General features: G+C 50.7%; 1 long non-coding RNA gene across 1 annotated transcript; it reads right to left on the reverse strand.

Moving 5' to 3' along the window:
• Positions 1 to 5,230: 5,230 nt before the first annotated feature.
• Positions 5,231 to 12,853, reverse strand: LOC112834436 (uncharacterized). Its single transcript, XR_003210909.2, has 6 exons — positions 12,713 to 12,853; positions 12,408 to 12,486; positions 11,799 to 11,957; positions 7,276 to 7,359; positions 5,989 to 6,171; positions 5,231 to 5,436 (listed from the first exon to the last, which is right to left on the reverse strand). It is a non-coding gene; the product is annotated as an uncharacterized lncRNA (long non-coding RNA).
• Between the last annotated feature and the right edge of the window lie 1,053 nt (positions 12,854 to 13,906).

Below are 13,906 nucleotides of genomic sequence, written 5' to 3' on the forward strand. Positions count from 1 at the left end.
AGGGAAAGAGGACTATGTGATTTGAAAATCATGATTTCTGATTTACCTCAAAATTTAAAAATACAATAATAGATTGCTTTCATCGTATAAATGTCAGCGAGGAACACTCAACAAAATCTCCCTAGCTGAGGTGGCATGAATTTTAAAAAGAAATGGTTAGAAAACACTGATTCTAGTCCATCCTCCCCATTTCACAGGCCAAGAGAGAAACAGACTCACCCACAATCACACAACTGGTCCCCAGGAGAGCCAGGAAAAGAAACAAAATCACAGATATTTGTGTTCTAGAAGAATTATTCTTGTTTCACCAATGGGCTCCTGGTATACCAAAAAGCTTCACCCCAAGAGCATCATTCCTTGACTCAGCCTGTGGTTGTGGCCACCTGGATTGTGTCCTCAGCATAATCCAGGGCCAGAGTCCTTCTAGGAAGGGAGGGAGGGAGGGAGGAGGAGCAGGAGGAAGGAAGGAAAAGGAAGAAGGAAGGGGAAAGGAGCGGGGGAGAGGCAGGGGCACAGAGAGGGGGTAGGGAAAGTGGGGGAAGGGGGAGGGAGAGATTGCATGGGTTTCCTTTTGCTGCTATAACAAAATACCATAGATTTAATGGTTTAAAATAACACAAATTTGTTATCTTATAGTTCTGGAGGCCACAAGTCCAAAATGGTTCTCACAGGGCTAAAGTCAAGGTGTTGGCAGTACTGTGTTCCTTTCTGGAGCCTCCAGGGGACAATCTTTTTCCATGTCTTTTCTAGTTCCTAGAGACTGCCTGCATGTGTGGGCTTGTGGTCTCTTCCATCTTCAAAGCCAGTGATATCCACTAGTCTTTTTCACATCACATCACTGACTCTGAGTCCCCATCTCCTCCTTTCACTTATAAGGACCCTTGGGATTACTTTGGACTCACTCAGATCCTTAATCAGGATAATCTTCTTATCTCAAGGTCTGCCTGTCTGCAGCCTTCACTCCCCTCGGCCACGTATCAGAACCTGTCTGCAGGCTGCAGAGATTAGCATGTGGGCCTAATCTTGAGGGGACCGTTACTCTGCCTCCCACAGTACTCGAACCTCCTCCCTGCCCTCCTCCCTGCCGGGGTGACGGAAGACATGGCCAGCTAATCCCAATGCCTGCCTCAAAACCCTTCCTAACAATGCTTCTGGCAGTCGGGCATGAATCAACTGGACTTGGCTCAGAAGCAAAATCTACTTGCTAACCCTGACTACAGATGTAAACGCTAGAGAAAGGGCAAGATGGTGGATGAAATGTTGACATTTGCAGGCCATCTCGGGGTTTGGGTGCAGTCCCCAAAAAAGACAGACATTCGCAGACTGCTATTTCTGACATCCCAACAAGTCCAGGGGCTTCGTGGGCCCCTCCCTCCCCGCCATCGGGGGTTTCAGCTGATGGCAGGACATTTTCTGGGGCAGGTTTTCTTGGGGGATGTTCTGTCTGAGGACTATTAAGTTGTCCCATTTGTCCCATGGGGAACCTTATTCTAGGATCACAGGCCCACCCTCTTCGGTCACTTTCCACATCTGCCCGGAGCTGCCTGCAGAGCCCTTGCTCTTTACAGGGAGGCCAGTGCTCTTCCCACAAGGGGGTCCTCACTGCTAGCTTCGAGAAATGTACTGGCACTGCCCGCTGGAGTCGCCTCCATCAACCTGGTTTGCACAGTGAAAAACTGTTCCTGTTTCCCTCCCTCCTAGAGGGTTAGGACCAGATGTGACTCACAGCTGGAGGACAAAGCTCTGCCACGTCCAACCGAGAGAAGATGCGTTTGCACCCGTGCTCCCAGTCCCCGGCTCAGATCCCAACCTGGGGCAGGAGGTCTTTGTTGAAACAGAGAGGGAAGTATAGCTATGTGACTTGGGGACCGTCCTTGCTCTTCTACTGGCTGGGAATACAGAGTCGGGGCAAGTCACTTCATTTCTGTATGAGCCTTCATTTCATCAAGTCAAAAAAAGACTAGGCCATATTAATTCTAGGATTTCTGAAAATTCTTATCATGAAAGGTTTTGGCTCTCACAGCCTGGAGTGGTTCCAGAAAGGTGTAAGGAGAGCAGTGGGGGCCTTAGAATCATGGTTCTGAAAAGTGACAGAGGACACTGGGATGCTCAACCAGGAAGAGGAGCTGGCGTTCAGGGCCCGGGACCCTGGCCTCCTGGGCCTACTTGGATACAATCATATTAGTAACAATGGCTTAACTTATACTGGCTCACCAGGGTGTCAGCCCTTCCATAATTACCACCCCCCCCAATATGTCTAGGTCCCTAGGAGTTGCCTCATGTGTGCGCAAGACACAGTTTTCTGACCACCCACCGTTGTGTTCCCTTTGGCCTGCTCTAGGCCCTCTACCAGGACCCTGGACACCGCCACCTCTCACTGGGCCCTGCTGTCACCGCCACCACAGAGATGCCGGAGGCCCCCTGAGGCCAAGAACTGCTGGGTTCCATGGTGAAGGAGAGAGCGTCTCCCCGCCATTGTGCATTTTACTCTGAGGGCAAGTCCCAAAGTTGACTCCCCAGGGACTAGCACGCATTACTTTACACCATGCTTCCCGTTTGTATGTGTGGCCTCTCAGTTCTCCAGGGGTTTTGCAAAGAAGCCCAATGGGGGCTGAGTTGTGAGCCAAACCCAGTTGTGAGCCATTCACCAACCCAGGCTCAGAATTATTCCCGCCCTGCTGCAATCAAAGCTCGGGTCTCAGGTCAGCTGTTTGTGCTGGTTCCTTCTTCTGCCGCCGAGATGAGCTCCTTCCCAGGAGGCTGAACGGGCCCACCCCAGCCCATCACAGGGCCTGCTCGGCCGTGCCTGACCAGGCCTGGGCTCAGGCTGGGACTCCCTGGGCACTTCGTGTGTGTGCCAGCCCGCCATGTTAGAGAGGCACTGCCCTCCTGCTTCCCAGCCACAAGAAGACCAATGTTGGAAGCTACAAAAAGCCAAATTTTTTTTTGCCTTATATGTTGAGCCAAAAACCAAATGGATCTATCAGTAGGTATAATGACATTCCTCAGGTGGTCATGAGTGTCCCGTAACATGAACGGTTTAAGTCGGGTGGTACCCTAACAGGGAGGTCAGGAAGAAGATGCCCCAGGTGTCAGACACTGCCCTGGAAATCTGTACATCTGTCATCTCTCACTACACAATTCTTGCTGGGAAAGCACCTCCTGAGTTGCCCTAGAAAAAGTGCCAGGCTTACCAACTGGCTTCATTGCCTGGGGAGGGGGGTAACCACTCCGAGTTCCCCTTGGGAATCTAGTTTTCAAGGTTGAGACCCTCCTATTTGCAGATGGAAGAGTGTCATACAGTAGTAGCCACGACCTTCTGCAAATTACAAGGACATTACCGTGTGATGGAGTCCAAGGAAGACCAATTCAGGGGGAATCAAGTAGGTCCAGGGAAAGAGAGAATTCAGGGAGTACATTAGCTACCCTCACATGTCCAAGGAGCTGCACAAAGCAAAAGTACATTCATATTTTCAGCCTAGGGTAGTAAAAGGGACCACTGGGCTGGAGGCAAAAGACCAGCTGGATCTGTGGCTCCCTCACTCGCAAACTGTGGGATGTCAGACAAGTGATGCAAACTCGAAGCTTCCATTTCTTCAGCATGCACGTCATAGGGTTGTTGTGATAAACTAAGATAATGATGTGACAGCACATGGAGGACTGCAGTGCTGTTCCCGCCACCCCCCCCCCCCCGCTTAGTTTCCCATGTGTCTGAAGCAGCTCTGTACACCCAGTGCCGGGTCCCTCCCTGGCATGGTGCGCCAGTGTTCAATAAACGTCCACTGAATTCTCCTCTGGAGAAACATCTCAGAAGGCAATCAATAAAGGTTCTAAGGAAGCTAAATCCATCTTTAACTTAGGCAAGACCTATGGAACTGCCAGAGCGGTCTGCCGGGCTGATTCAGAGGTAGACTGCTCTGTCCCATGGAGGCGTTCAATTCCAGGAGGTTTAACAGCCTTTAGAGGTGCTCTAGAATGATCTCTCCCCCCACAGAATGTGGGTCACAGAGGGTGGCAGAGCCACGCCAAGGTATAGATATTTCACTGGAAATCCACTTCGCTCACCAGCCCACGAACCCGCCTTACGCACCAGCATCTTAGTGCACACAAGTCAAATTCTGGCCTCACCACAGCACAGATCCCTGTGTGCTGGGCACACTCAAAGGACTCTGGGGCACTCACAAAGGACTGGGATTGTGAAAGCGGGGCATGCCGAGGCTTTGTCGAAAACCAGACCTCCCGATCCTATATATTACAACACGGTGACGCTTCACTGACACATATGCACCATATGAGCACTGGATTCACTCACTCATTCAACAAGCACGGATTGAGCCCCTCATCCAGGACAGGGGTGATCAGAGGGGGGGGAGGTGGGGGTGGCAGACGAGTCAGGGGGTGACAGCAGGCGGAGGGTATATAACAGATGTGCTCTGCCCCGGGGAGCGTTCGTAGCTATCCGGGCAACAGACATTATGTAATAACCAAGCAAATACACGTACAACTGTGAAGTGTGATCCGCCATGAAGGAAAGGTAAAAGGGGATATTGAAGGAATATAAGGGTGCCACAGAGAGAAAAGTCTTCTCTGAAAAAAGCGACACTGAACTCAGCCTGGAGGCGGAGTCTGGGACAGCCGCCGAAAAGGGGGAAGACGCAGCGAGTGGGCGAAGGCTGGAGGCGGGACCGTGACTGAGACAGTGCAAGAGTGGAGAGAAGGTGTGTTACAGCTGCAAACGGGCGAGCAGGTGGGCCGGTGGGACATGGTAAAGGCTTTGTCTGTCTTACCCTAAATGCAAAGGATGGCCAGTAAAGGGTGTTGGGCGAGGATGGAGGAGGTCAGATATGTGGCTTTAAAAGATCACAACCCTCACCCCCACCCCCAGGAAGAAGGGAGTAGAAGGGAAGAAGGGAAAAGCTGGCGGGGGGCTGGGGTGGGGGGCTGCCGTGCACAAAAGTGGGTGCAGCACAGAGGTACTAGCAAATATTGATTCTATTTGCGCTGCCCCCTGCAGGAAAGGGGAAAAGAGCAGGGGGAAAACAACAGGACCCGCTCCAGGAAAACTATGGGAATAAATTTAAAGCAATCCTAAAGTCTTAAAGAGTTTGATGACACCTAATTAAAGTCAAAAGATAGATCTTAAGCTCCAATCGTTCACATGGCCTCAGGCTACTACTTAAAGGAAAAAAGGATAGAAGGAAATACACCAATATGTTAACAGCCGTTAACGTGGATTATGGGGGCTTTTTATATCCATCTTTGTATGTTTCTGTTTTCCAAGTTTTCTACAGTCCTTTATGCGTTTCTTTGTAATTAGAAAAAAAAAATCCAGATATTAAGAAATAATGTCATCTTCTCACTTCCTGGGTGTGTCTCCAGGAAAGAAGTAAAGGTGTCTGCTGGGATTCCATCCTCCCGTTGGGATGGTTCTCCTTCCTACAGAAGAAAGAGCCAGAAGCATTCAGAAATCACAGTATCAAATTCTCCCACAAAGTCCCAGATCGTTAGGACAAAAGCACGCACCTGTAATTGCTTTCTTCAACTGCCCTGGTAACACACTCCTTTCTGGGGCTGACCCCCTAACGTTGCCTCCCGGCCCAGCCTCTCCACCGGCTCCCTGGAACCACACCACCCAGGCCCTGGCTCCCAAGCTGCTGCCGACTGGACCAGAGATAGACATCTGATTCAAGTTACACCAACTGGATTCACTCTCTCAGGAATTTGGAATTGACACAACGAGACTAAGTGGAGAAAGATGATGGTATTTGAGCAAAAATGTGGTCCTGTAGCATCGGGCACCGCTGGTACAAGCCAAGGCCATGAAGGAGTAAAAAATGAAAGAATCTCCCTTCCCCTCTCAGAGGTTTTCTTGGGAACAGAAGGAAGAGAGAGGAGGCCCCCAGGCTGCAAGGCTTCACGGAAGGTGAAGGAAGAGGCTCCAGTCCTGGCTGCCCACCTTATTCCCCAGAGAGCCTTGTCTCTTCTTACATGTCTGTGCGAAGGGCTGTTGTGTCCTTTCAGTACATCCTGGTCCTTTGACTTTGTTCGAGGGGTTTCTCTTCCTTATAGCCAAAGAGCTTCCACTAAGAAATTTCTTCATGTTAAAAGCCCAACTTCTCATCGTTTTCAGAAGATCATCTACCCTGATCATCCAGCTTCTGCCCAGGTTACCTGCAGAAGGTCATGGGGATAAGGGCCTCTTCCCTTCCACGGGGGTGCCTCCAACCAAAGGCCCCACCACCCAACCAAGTCAGGCCATGCTCCAGCTCCAAACTGGGTGTGGCACTCTGCACAAGTTGAACAAACCCAGAGCAGGCAGCCCCCTCGAGGCCATCCCGCATCTCCATCAAGGAGTGCTGGGTGCCCTGTGGCCTCACAAACTTCCCAAGGCAGAGGTTTGTCCCTTGGGGGTGAAGCCCCTGCAGGAGGGGCCAAGGGCCGAGCAGCCACTGCCTCAAGCCCGGGGAGAAGAGGGAATTTGACAGCGCCAAGGTAAAGCCTCTTTTTATTAAGACAACACAGCAAACTCTTTTTAACCACAGCTGACATCACTCTAATAAATCACCATCATGTCTTGTGGGATAGAAAAAGCCAAAACACTGTCACATTTGATTTTGCTGGCTACTCGCCTCTCGAGAACAAACCATGTGTTTTTAATCAACAACACTTTGTTTTGCATTTCTCAGACCCCAATACTCTTTAAATAGTTGCTTTTTACCAGAGGGCTATTTTAAGCCCAGGGCCAGCTTCTTTGCAGAGGACATTAAGAAACAGAACACCACGTTACCGGTTCACCAGGCTTATCCCGGGCACTTTCTCTGCTGGGATGATTATGTCTTGTGAGATTCTAGCTGTCTGTTTCACAGGGGGCTTTCCTCTTCCCTCTTTGGGAATTTAATTAGATGTCTTCCCAGAAAGTTGGAGTTTTTTGGTTTCTCTAACAGGCAACCCGTCTGGGTTATGGGAAAACGGCAAATTCCCAGCCAAAGGAAACAGAGAAGTCACATCTGGGACTAGGATTCCAGAGGAGTGAACAAGGAGGTGACAGAGGAGGGGGACTGTTGGTGGGGAAAGGAGCAGTAAAATAAGATTTCCGGAACGGTGCATGTCGATTTCTGCGTGCAAGTGGGCCCCAGACGTCTTGGAGGCGGATGTGCTCCGGCAAGCCCACTAAAGCTTGCCTGGGGCTCAGCCTCTGGATTTCTGGGAATGAGTGTCACCTCAAGGCAAGAGTAAACTGTGTGCAGGCACCTTCCCCTAAAAGGGGCTCCTTACCTGACTGCCCAATGCAGCAGGATCTCAACAGCGATCGGCAGCCGGGTTCATCTTGTCCTGACATAGGTCTCCAACAACACCAGGCTTTAGAAAGACAAGGAAAGGGACTGCGAGAAGGTCCTGACCTAAACCACAGAAACGCTCTATGCTATTTGCTCAACAGTGAACTTAAGCCAATCGAACGATCCAACCAAAATATAGGGGTGGCTACCATGTGGTTCTGGCGTCAACCACCAGCCCTCAGCCATGTGGCAAAATTCTTTTCCTTGGTGACTAGTGAAATCCTCCAACACAGGTCAGGTTAGGGCTTCCTTCTTCCATGCAGTCCTAATTGCTTAGCCTCTGCTGATGAGATCATGCACGACACACGGTGCTCCCAGGCTGATACACCCAGACCCATGCCACTGTAGGCATGTCAGACTCCTCACTTCCTGGGTCTGAGCTGATAGTCTAACTGGAGAGGACTCTCAATTGTTTGAAGTGCATTCTTTCATGAAGAGTCCATCAACCATATAACTCTGGTTATTCCTTTATTCCATAAACTCATGAAATATGGGGTAAGCATAATACCCCCATGGAAAACCCATTCTGTCAGTGTATTTTGCAAAAGTGTCTGCCCCCAAACACCCCAATCATCTGCAACTGTGTTGGGAGAAGGTGGCAGTTTATATATATGCCTGTCATTAGGGGGAAAAAAGTCTTCCAGGCTGAGTGCTATCTGGAAGACCCTTTCCCACTACTCAGAAGCCCTTTGTTCTAGTCAGTTCTGTCTCTCCCACCAATGCATACCCTGTTTCATGGGCCAGTATCAGTAGCTGTTTACTTGCAGCCTCACTGGGATCTGCTCTATGATTATACTCACCTATGGGGATTTCATTTGGCCATGTAAGCATCTTGGGCTGACTATTTACAAGGCCAGGTTAGGGATTACTCTTCCAGTTGAGTATTATAAATGGGTATTTAAACTCATGACCTGAGCCCTAAGTATTCCATGGCAAATGTTTCCATTCATTTGGTTGTCTTCACAGAATAGGAAACCCGAAAAGATACTGAAATATTGGAAAACATCATCTGGTTGCTACTCACATGAGTGTTCAAGACTGGATTCAGAAGGAGGCATGCATGCGTGTGTGTGTGTGTGTGTGTGTGTGTGTTTGTGTATTGAGGAGGACTGTGGATTCCAGGACAGTTCCTGGTAGGAACACTCTTCACTAAGCCTCCGGAACTGACTCTCATTTCTTCCTGTGTTCACTTGCACCTGCTTCCCAGGTCTCCCATCCATGGCCATGGCCATGGCCACGTGCATGAGCTATGAGGATCGGGGAAGGATAGAGCCTTGCCACCCAAAGTGTGGTCCCCGCATAGACATTGGCACGCCTGTCAGCAATGCAAAGACTCTGCTGCCCCACATGTACTGACTCAGAAGCTGCATTTTAGGGGCGCCTGGGTGGCTCAGTCGGTTAAGCGTCTGCCTTCGGCTCAGGTCATGATCTCAGAAATAGCACTACTATTTCTGAACCCTGGCTACACATTAGAATCACCTGGGGTTTAATGCTAAGGTTTAACCCAACACCAGTTAGGATTTCTAGAGGTGGGGCCCAGGCTTTGAAATTATCCCTCATCATTTCAATATACAGCCAGGGTTGAGACCACTGGTCTACAAGAATAATCATTTACTGAGCACTGGCTAGGTGCCAGATGTTGATTAGGAGTTTTATAGAGGCTGTCTTTATCCTCATTGCAACCACTGAAGGGTAAGCATGGCCCTCCCCATCTTGTCCCATGTCCCAGAGGTCTCACATCAGAAACCACATTCAAACCAGAGCCTGAGCTCCAGGCACCATGCACCTAGCCTGTCAATGGTAGCAAGAGCCCCACAAACAGAGAAACAGCCATGAAGCTCCAGGAAGCCCAGGCTCAAGGAACACAATGTTCTTCTCACAAACAGGCAAAACAGGCTGAAGTGGGAAGAGCAGGATTTGACAGATGACGCCACACCATGGAGACCTCCAGGTCAAACTGGCCAGACCTTCCCTGGAAAGGCCAGGTACAGCAACTCACAGACCAAGAGCCCCACCACCCGGAGGGCGCTGCCAGTGGTTCCTGCCTAGTCCTATCCAGAAAAGCCAGGCCAGCCAGGGAAAGGATTTCAGCTGGTTTTATGGACATTTATGAACAAAATGTACTTATTAGTAAATAACAATTATAGGAGAGCAGGTGCCCCGGGGAGAGCAGGTAACATGGGATTTCATTTTCTAATGCCCTCCATGAGCAAACCCTGTTTGAAATTAAAACATCCTTGCTGTCAACACGAGTGTTTAAGGAGACAGGGCTTCTATAATGTAAGCAGTAATTCTAATGTCTGCTGTTAATTGAAGGCTTCATCATTTACAGGGTGCTTTCACATGTACTAATGTGTTTAATCCTCACAACAAGCCTGTGAGGCAAGTATTTTTTCTTATCCCATGTTATAGATGAGGAAGCTGAAGCCCCAGAGAGATGAAGTGGCAGGCCCAAGGTGCAGAGCTGGGTGTTCGTTCATAGGCGAGGCCAGTGCCTTCCCAACCACACTAATGTCATCCGGTCAAAACTCTAATCCTGCCAGAAAAATTGTCCTCCTTCACTTCTGGAATTCCCTTTGCAGCTGGTCTTCAGAGGCTCTGGAGTCCTGTCTATGTTCCATGTGCTGGCTGAACTCTAGGGGGCCATTCTTGTTGTCCTCATTCTTGTGTCTGAGACTTAAGGCAGCTATGAGCAGGAGTTTGGCACCCAAGAGGAGAGTGGGGCCACATAAAGTTCGAAGAGCTTAACACACGGGCACACATTCACACACACACACACACACAGCGTTTCAATAGCAGGACATTTCACGGTAATGTTTTAAGTCACCCAAAAATTCTGCGTGGAAGTTGTGAGCAAAAGAAATCATGAACACTTCCAATATGGCTACCAAGTTATAAACGTCATCACCAACTTGCAAAAGATTAAGGAATCTGGGAACAAATTAGCCTGGTGTAGACAGTGACTTACGGAGAAGTCTCAGAGAGGAGTCAGAAAAGCCAACAACTTTAAATCCTGTAAAGTTTCTTAATCAAGTTACACTATTATTTGAAATTGGCAGAACACCAATGGATTTAGTCCAAAGACATAATATATGACTTTTTTTTTTTTTTTTGGTTTTCTTTTTTAAGGGCATTAGGGTTTTAGTTCCTTTTTTCCTTCTTGAGGGTTGGGGGGTTTTTTTTTTTTTTTGGCAATATGTTGCTTTCTTTTCTCAAATCTGTTTCCATCCAACATGCATAAAATGGAGCCAGTTCCAGGGAGCCCTACACCTCCCTCCTCCTTGTGCCCCTTGCGGAGCTCACTCCTTCATTAAACTAGCTAGCCCCATAGCCAGAAGCAACAGAACACAGTTCTGTGCAAAGGGCTCTCTCCTCCGCCCGGTCCTCCCTCACAGTTCAGCTAACTCTACACAGTGGTGTAAGACAGAGGGTGAAGGAACCCTCGCCACAGAATCACCCCGAGATTATGGGTGAAACTTCCCCTTCAAAGGCTGCCTCCTTCTACATTCCCTCAGCTGACCTTCCCCCCAGGGGCTTTGTTCACAGTTCCAGACCCGCCTGCCCTTTGTACTGCCTGCCTCTCTGCCTTCCGTCTCCCCCACCCCCACCCCCACCCCCACCCCCACCGCCTCGACTCTCCCAGCCTCTCCAGGGCCGCCTGGCTTCCTTCTCAGGGAGCCCCCAGCCAGGCAAGCAACTCCCCTCCCACAGGCCCTGAGAAACCCCGAGATCAAAGAGCTCAGCAGCAGGGCCAGGTGTCCATCCTCCTCCACAGGCCACAATTAATCAAGCCGCCTGACTCACAAGGAGATCAAACCCGGCCCCCCGCCAGCTGTTGGTTAAAGCTGGCCTTCAAGTTGTCCTCATTAAATTTGCTCTCCCTCTCTCTCCCTGCTGACTCCTGTCCCGTGATCATCTATCTCTTGGATCTCTCTCTCAGCGCTTTTCCTGTCCCTTTCCTCTCTCCTTCCACCGCCTATCAGTTTGTGTTTTCCTCCATTTCCTGGCTTCACCAGCCCCAGGCCCGACCCCTCCATCGCGTGCCGGGCGGTCCCGCTCCACAGTGTCTGTTCCACAGTGTCTGTTCCACTCGCTCGGAAGCCCACGGTCCCCAAACTCCTTTGTCTGGACACCCTCTCCTGGACTTCAGGGGCTGAGTAGAGACTCGGCCCCTGAAGTTCCAAGAGGAAGCCTGTCCGAAACCAAGCGGTTTCCCCGGTCCTCAAAGCCAGGGATGGGTCCACCAACACGGAACTCGATTCACCTGCTGGCTCTTGGCAGCGGACGCATCTCCCGCACGCACAAGCGCATGCGCCAACCCCTCTCAGCCCTCGGCTGGAACCTCCCAAGGCAGCCCTCCCCGGGCCAGCTGGTCAGTCCACACCTTACTTAGCACGGTTTGCAAGTCTCCACCGCAAGAACCATTTCACCTGTGAACAAAAGACAAGGAACACCACCTACGAGTTAGAAAACGGGCAGAGCCTTTTTTTCCTTCCAGCTCGGCCCAGAATGAGGAAGGATGGAAACATTGGATCCTGACTTCTCCTCGACTGATGTGTTGAGAGTATTTACTCCAGTTGTCTAGGGTTTGTTTTTATACACTTTTTCCTACAACAAACACTGGCAAAAAAAAAAAAGAGAGAGAGAGAGAGAGAGGGAGAGAGAAAGAAAAAAAAGCGAGTACAGGCTGCAGAGCACTGCCCTCTCTTTCTCCGTCTCACTATATATACATCTATGTATTTTTTAACTTGTTTTCCATTTCAGTGGTTCTTAAAGCGCACAGGCGTGAGAAAACACAGATGGAGTGGAACAGGCAATGTTGTAGCTGTACGCAGAAGACATCACACCATGCTGGAGATTTTTAGAAGTCTTGGAAGACCTCAGGATACAGAGAGGTTTTTTGGTTTGGTTCCCCCCACCCCCTTTCCTTATATAGTTGGAATTTTCTCTTGCTTCCTCTCTCAGCTCTATTTCTCTATCCCTGGCATCACCTGCTGCCTCTGGGAACACAGAGTCCCTTGGCCTGGGTGACTGGGTCACTGTGGCTGCCCCGGGTTTGACCTCGGTTACCTGCCCGTGCTCCCCCAGCTGTGGCGAGGCGAGCCCCGAGGGAGGAGAAGCCATCCATCACCCGGGCAGCAGCACAAGCCTGAATGAGGGCGAGAAGGGTCAGCGCTGGTGCGCACTTGGGCAGGTCGGAGGGGGTGGGGGCATTACAAATTGCGGAGATATCGGTGCCGGGCTTGATTGATGACGCCGAATGAGGAGCAAGATGCTGGCACCGGGACGAGCCCGAGCTTCAGTCCTCCACCGGCTTCCTCCCGGCCCACCCCCAGCGGCCCTTTCTCCCCACTTCCTTTTTCTTGCCTACTTACAGCCCATCCGTCAAGCCGTGCCCCGAAGCTGACCTTTCGCAGAGAACAGCCAGCCTAAGAGAACCATTTCTTTCCAAAAAACCTCACCAAGGGCTTATATTCATGCGGGCAGGCCCACAGTCAACGGTGCGCCACCCCTGCTTCCTGTCCCCAATGCCTGCCTCCTCCCCTTGTGAGTTTCATGAGCTCTGAGCAAGGAGGGAAAGGGGTGGTGAACACATTTCTTTAGCAGCGCCCCAGTTTCTCTCCTGACCCGAAACCCACTTCCGCCACCGGTTGGCCCTGCGGGTCTGACAGTCACCTGTGGAGCCATGGGGTGCTTGTCTTACTCTGCCCAGTCTGGCCTCTGGAAAGCAGTTATGGGTGGTTCAGAAAAGGCATCGAGGCGACCTCTGGGAGAAAAGCGAGAATGGACCGAAGAGTCCAGCAGGCGTGGGAGGAGATGTGCTCCGAGGTTGGGCAGGGCATGGATGCCTGGCTGGGCAGTTTCTCACTGGCAGGGGGACCTGTCCATCTCTTTGGAGACCACACAGGTTGCCAGTCACACCACTGCAGCGGCACAACAGAACAGAGTGGGGACATGTTGGGGCAAACGGTGATGGGAGATGTTTAATAGAATTACTATTAGGCTTTGAGTTAATGAATCACAACTGCAAGAAATCATGATAATCCAGCAGGCATTAATGACAGATTAGCTTCAAAGCTGCCATAAAAGTGCCATAATGCTTACCTAACGGCATGATTAATTCTCCCAGTACATAATGGCTTTATGGGGGAACCAGGCACCAACAGAGACTTGACAGAAAGCCACACTGAGATCCCCAGGGCGCCAGGGGCACCCCCACCCTGCCTGGACCGTGTGGCTTCCGCTCTGCCTGGAGGCACCTACCCCCACTGGATTGTGGGTAGACAAGGGCAGCTGCTTAAGCTTACCCCAGAGCTGTCTTGGGAGGGAGGCAAGGAGCAGTCCCCTGGAGTCCCTGCTGTGCTTTGCCCCTCACCAGGTAGCAGCTGTCCAGGGGAACCCGGGAGTCCTATCACCCCAGCCTCCAAGATAGGCAGCTCCTATGACCAGCACTGGTGCTCAGAGAGCCCCATCCCAGTGCCCAAACCAAAGGTTCTAGCATGGAGAAGTCTGGAAAGAGTACAGGCGTACCTCATTTTATTGCACTTCTCAGATATAGCATTTTTCAC

Source organism: Callorhinus ursinus, unplaced genomic scaffold (genome assembly GCF_003265705.2).
Source record: "Callorhinus ursinus isolate GAN/ISIS: 27379988/994484 unplaced genomic scaffold, GSC_fseal_2.0 scaffold17, whole genome shotgun sequence".
Classification (NCBI taxonomy): domain Eukaryota; kingdom Metazoa; phylum Chordata; class Mammalia; order Carnivora; family Otariidae; genus Callorhinus; species Callorhinus ursinus.